We start from the raw sequence: 7,074 nt of genomic DNA, 5'->3' as shown, positions 1-7,074 counted from the left end.
TTTTTAAACATGAAAGTTGTTTACTATATATATAGAGATTTAAATACACATAGGCAATTACAATCACGTGAGCATATTTATATTTCGGGCATTTCAATATGTAAAATATTTATGTCACAAAATTGTTAACTCAATTGTAAATTCACGGGTGAATACAGTCTATAATTGTTTCAAACAGCAAAAACTATGATCGTCTTTCCTTTGCATCTTATAAGATCTTTCGACATTGACAGATGGAAAACTATTGCTATTATCCGGCGTATTACGTTTCCAAATTTCAGTAAGCAAAAATCCAGTTTCATGTTTCCGCATATTCGTGCATTACTTTTCCGAAATAAATAGATACCACCTTTACCTGTATTTCACCTGTAAAAAATTGATAATAATAATATATAAGACTTTTATTATAGTATTAGTAGAGCTATAGAAAACCCGTACAAAGTTCAAAGTTCTAAGTTCTTTATTTTCCAATTAAGGGCCCCTGACGGGACATAATGACAACAATACACAATACATTCTGATTCTTAACACATAAACATATAATGAAGATAAAATTAAAATTTCAAGTCACATGTAGAGGATGAGATAATATCATAGAATATATATATATATCATATATTAAAAATATCATAACATAAAACAATTGTTTTTGTTATTATTTATAAGTTATTTTAGTTGTCTCAAAGTTTCATATCTTTGATTTTTTTCTGCAATGCCAGAGTGCCAGCAAAAAAATTTTAATAATTTATTAATTCACCATATTAAATTGAGAATGGAAATAGTTTGCCAACAGAGGTCCACCTCGTCTCTTATCCAGAAAAATAAGTTGAAGGAATAAATAATACAAGTCACTAAAATGGAAAAGAGACCAAGGCCAAATGCACTCGGACATGTTAGTAACTGGAATTTAGATACCGTTTTAACCTCCTCGTGATAAGTGCAAAAAAGTAAAAAAAATGTTCACTTTAATGCAGAATTCACCATGGGGTGATACTAAAAGGTTTTGGCATCCAAAATCGTATGTAATTATATTTACAAATGCATATATATACATATTCAACACTCTAGCATAGCAGTAGCAGGTGCAAGTGAAGTGACAAAGTCCCACTACTCTTTAATTAGTATGTTCATGTTTGGATATAAGACAACAAATTTTACATAAAATTTCATGATCTTCATTACTCATCATCCAAATAAATTTTTCAGGATTTTGTAAGTGGGTACAATTAGGACATTTCAAACAAATAGCATTAATTAAAATTTAGATCATAACGTTCACCTTTATACTTTGTACATGTTAGTAAAAAATTGTTCTCATCTCCTACCTCGCCAGATGAGCAATGAACACGCAATCTATTTTGCCTAATAATACCTTGATATCTTCCTAACTCTATTTGAAGTCTATGAGCTGATATTCTGAATCTGGTGAAAATTCTCCCCTGCCCAAAATCTTTTATAATATTTAAATAATTTTCAAATCCAAAGTTTTGTTAAAACTTGAAGTACGTACAGAGTTTGCCATCTGATAATGATGTTTTTTGTTTTTGCCAAAGATTAATATAATGAATTTTCATATATTTATGGAAGTTTAAAAGGCATCTTTTAGAATTGGAAATTGATTATTTAAATTTTCCAAACGGTGCCAATATTTAAGCATTGAACTGACGATATTAAAATGTGTGGGTAATCTGCCAAGTTCTGACAAGGAGACAAAGTTTGTACTCTTTTTCCCACAACCAAAAACAAATTTACAAAATTTAACATGCAAATCTTCACATTTAAGTCTTTTATAAATTTCATCAAAGGACAAATCAGGGTTTTTTTCAATCGTGATGTAAAGGGATTAAAATAACCCCAAAATTCACAACCATATAATAATATTGGCATAATAGTGTGATTGAATACATGTAATGAGATTTTAGGTGAAGGACAGTGAGAAATAAATTCCTTGCACAGTTTAAAATAAGCCTTTAGACCCTTCTGGTAAAGTTCATTTTAAGCAAAGGAGAAAGATCCAGATGAACAAAAAGTAATGCCAAGATATTTACATTTGGTTACACATTCAACATTTTTTCCATTGTATTTGAAATTATATTTGAGATGTCTGCCTGCCTTGTTGAATATAAGCACTTTGGTTTTAGATAAATTTACAGTAAGACACCACTGTTTGCAAAACATTAACGGGTGTTACACGGACACTTTTTAGATGCTACACGGACACTTTTTAGTTGTTACACGGACACTTTTTAGTTGTTACACGGACACTTTTTAGTTGTTACACGGACCCTTTTTATGAATAGAGTTCATCGGCACTTTCAATTTCAATTAGATTTGAACTTTTTGTTTCACCGACATATTTCCTGTCATTTTTTTTTTTATTAAAACTAGAACACACCCGTGATATCGCGGTTCCTTGACTGAATTGAAATATCTGTGTGTAAGCCTTATTTTAGCCTGGATTTTTAGTATTGGTATTTCAACTGATAAATTCATAATTGTCAAAAAAATTGGAAACTGTAAGTCTAATTTTATGTCTAGATTTTTAATATTCGTCATTTTTAAAAGTCATGATGATTTAAAAACAACAATAGGAAACAACGAGAAAAAAACCTGAATAGGAATGAGGGTCAACAAAAGTTGCAGTGCATATCCCAAGTCAGGAACCTGTAACATCAGTTGTTGTCGTTTGTACCTGTATATCATATTTATTTTTCATTCATTCTTTGTACATAAATCCGGCCGTTAGATTTCTCGTTTGAGTCATTACGGAGACTTTCATAGCTGACTATATATATGCGGCAAGGGTTTTACTCACTGTTGAGGCTTGTACGGCGACCTATAGTTGTAAGCTTCTATGTCAGTTGGTCTCTGGTGGAGAGTTTTCTCATTGGCAATCATACCACATCTTCTTATTATTATGTATACCTCTTTTTATCATGAAAAAACTTCCGCCAATGTTTCATAAAACTCTTTGACGCGGAAGGACAAGGTTAATATGTAGTTTAAATATTGCAATGCATTGCACACACATATGAGGATCTGGATGGGGGTATACTGAATAGAGAATAATGGGCGAATCGTGTATAATAACTGGCTAACAATATAAAGAGAACATACGAATAGGACAAACATGAAAGAATAGAGAAAAATAGACCAAACAATTGAGTACTAGTAATAATGAATAATAGAGTGTTGAATTATACAGAATAGAGAAAAATGGCTGCTTGAAATTATTAAAAAAAAATACAGAATTGAAAGACTCCCCATGCAGGCACTCCGATGTGGCCTTCTATACTGTTTATGGCGTTGCTCTTATGCATTTTTCTCAGAAGTACAGTGACTGATATAAGGGTATAGGATAGATATCATTCTTTACTAAACTAAAGTAAAAAAAACCCACCATGAAACCGCAATTTGTAATCTGTGGCTTGAATTTTCGTCACATGTGCCTTAGCTTTACGATTGGATTTACTGACATGATGGCTTTAATATGCGTGAAATATTTGCTACGAGACGTTAAGTAGAAAACATTCAAATCCAAATCAATCCACTATTATTGACGCAAAACAAAACAGACAGTGCTATCAGATTTATATGATAAGATTTTTTTTCAGCCACCAGTGCGCCTGGAATATAAGTGATGAACGAAAAAAGGAGATGTAAGTTATGCGTCAATGAGACAGCAACCTTACTAAAGAAATACACAAACGACAAACGACATCTAGAAGGAGACTTCAACAAAAGACAGATGTCCTATCATTATGTCTTATAAGTGCTATCAATTTTTTTTTCGGCCAGCAGCAAACACGCAAATTGTAGTGACATAGGAATATAAAGAAATGTGATGTATACGTCAATGAGACAGCAACCCTACTACAGAAATAACCGCAGATCATCTAGAGGGAGACGTGTAAAATCTTCAACTGGAGACAGGTGTCCTAACATTATGTTTCATAAGTGCTATCATATTTGTATTATTTAAACAGCCAGCAGTGTGCGTGGAAAATAAATTGTGAAATAAAAAGAGAATCAGGAAAAGTTGTAGCCCAATGATAGAAAAAAAAAATAACATCTTGATGCAAACATACATTCTTTGACAGACAGATGACCACACATACAAAACATGTCTCGCTCTCAATTGTCTCGATTTCATGAAAGATATATATTATTTAACAGAAACAATCTAAAACCTGCTATTTACACGCGATTCTATAAACGAGAAAAAAAAAAGGGGGGGGGCGTTACGATATAACATACAAAAACTAACGGTTGTCGTTCCTCACTGCTGCGGAACACACTCACGTTGAGGAACATGACATGTTACTGGATTAAACGTAAGTTGGCTATAATTAAAACAGAACCATTCCCCTTTTACTATACAGAGTAACAAGAAGAGAGAAGGGTAGAGAATTACTGTCGGCCCATAAACTTTACCGGTTATATCACCAACAGACCTAGACTGTCACTTTACAATGAACTAGACTGCGGTTAGTTGACTATTTCTGTTTTGCAAATTTATTTGTAAAAACAATTTGCTTAAAAGGGTATGATAAATGGAAATATTGCAAAATTTGTGTTTATTTGTAGAAAAACTCCTTGTTTAAGACTTATTTTATGATTAAGTCGTTGTTTAAATTTTATTGAAACTTTTTAATTTCAATCTGTGCAGATCACAATTTCAAAAAATACGGAAAAGGCCAAAAAGCCGTACAAACGTATACAATACGTATATACATTTTTTGTAAACGATACAGATTTTTTCAATACCTTCTCTGAAGAAATTATGCAAATTGTGTACTATATAAGGATTTCAAATCTTTTACAGTGTATCCATAACCTCTGAAGTAGTAGCTTGTTTTGTTTCGTATAAGGTATGGCAAATATTTTTTTGGTGTTTTGATCTAGATATATCTATTGTTTTGTGTTTTCTACTGATTTTAGAAAAAGGGGGAAGGGGTACCGTGGTATAGACTTTTTAAATGATAATCATCTACAAAATGAGATAGTTATATTCAATATTTAGTAGAACGGTGGCAATTTTTTTTGAAACATATAACATAAAATATGAATCAAAAAAGAAACAAGGTATTATTCGTCAATAAAACAGCAATCCAACAACACAAAATGGAACAGCATGAGATTCAACAGAAACAATCTAAGACCTGCTATTAACACGCAATTCTCTAAACGAGAAAAAAAAAGAGGGGGAGGGGGCATTACGATATAACATAAAAAAAAACTAAGGGTTGTCGTTCCTCACTGCTGCGAAACACACTCACGTTCAGGAACATGAAATATTTCTGGGTTAAACGTAAGTTGGCTAAAATTAAAACAGAACCATCCTACTTTCTCAATACAGCGTGACAAGAATAGAGAAGGGTAAACAATTACTGTCGGCCAATAAACTGCACCGGTTTTTCTTAGTGCCGTTTCGGGCTATATGACCTAGACTGTCATTTTACAATGAACTAAACTGCGGTTAGATCACTCTAACTGTTTTGCAAATATTTTTGTAAAAACTATTTGCTTAAAAGGGTATGATAAACGGAAATATTGCAAAATTTGTGTTTATTTGTACGAAAACCCAATGTTAAAGACTTATTTTATGATTAAGTCGTTGTTTAAATGTTATTGAAACTTGTAAATTTTAATCTGTACAGATCACAACTTCAAAAAATACGGAAAAGGCCAAAACGCCGTACAAACGTATACAATACGTATATACATTTTTTGTAAACGATCCAGATTTTTTCAATACCTTCTCTGAGGAAATTGTGTAAATTGTGTACTACATAAGGATTTCAAACTTATTACAGAGTATGATAACCTCTGAAGTTGAAGCTTTTTTTGTCTCGTATTAGGTATGGCAAATATTTTTTTGGTGTTTTGATCTAGATATATCTATTGTTTTGTGTTTTCTACTGCTTTTAGAAAAAGGGGGAAGGGGTACCGTGGTATAGACTTTTTAAATGATAATCAGCTACAAAATGAGACAGTTATATTCAATATTTAGTAGAACGGTAGCATTTTTTTAAACATATAACATAGAATATGAATAAAAAAATGATGCGAGGTACCGGTATTATTCGTCAATAAAACAGCAATCCAACACCACACAATTGAACAGCATGAAATTCGCTGTTCTAACTTTCTTCGATTGTCTGTTCAAAATATACACCACTTTCCACGTGCAATGGATGGAGTTTTGTTTATGACGGCTTAAAAGTAAAGTATGTTAACAGATTATTTTATCATTCAGTTTTCGTTTAATTTGAATTGGTCTCCAAAAAAATAGCAAGACTTATGCAGAGCGTGCAAGCTTGCAAGGATGTCTGTGCTAATTTGCCAAAATGGGTTTTATGTAAACCTTTTTATTCTGCGTTTTACTGTACTAGCAGAAAGTATAGAACCGTGCACTCAGAATTGGGATCCGATAACAAAAAAACGTACGAGAAAGTAGTACACATTTAAAACAAAATAGTTCCTACGGATCGGTATCAATATAACAAATTGTAGAATATATTTCAGGTATTAAGGTATCAAATAAAAGGTGACGGACTCTTGATCCTTGTAGAACACATATTGACTGACAATTCGGAAATAAAACCAAAAAAGTATGAATGAATTCTAAAACTAAGTGCATATTTTGCCTGTGTCTCAGATATGAAGTACATGGTTTTGGTGTATCTAAAGTTCCGGTAACCAGTACGGTTTGAATTAAATGTTTGAATAACGGTATATTGATCCCGCCCCCATAAAATGTTTGGAAGTAAAATGAAAAACCTGGATAGGAACAAGGTTCAAGAAAAGGTGGAGTGCATTTCCCAAGTCAGGAACCTGTTACTCAGTGGTTGTCGTTTGTTGCTATATATCATATTTGTATTTCATTCATTTGTTTGTACATAAACCCGGCCGTTAGATTTCTCGTTTGAATTGTTTTCATATGTTATACGGAGTCTTTCATAGCTGACTATATATATGTGGTAAGGGTTTTGCTCATTGTTGAAGCTTGTACGGCGACCTATAGTAGAAAGCTTATATGTCAGTTGGCCTCTGGTGGAGAGTTGTGACCAC

The sequence above is a fragment of the Mytilus edulis genome, chromosome 10 (genome assembly GCF_963676685.1).
Source record: "Mytilus edulis chromosome 10, xbMytEdul2.2, whole genome shotgun sequence".
NCBI classification, from domain to species: Eukaryota; Metazoa; Mollusca; class Bivalvia; order Mytilida; family Mytilidae; genus Mytilus; species Mytilus edulis.
This window is presented reverse-complemented; position numbering follows the sequence as displayed.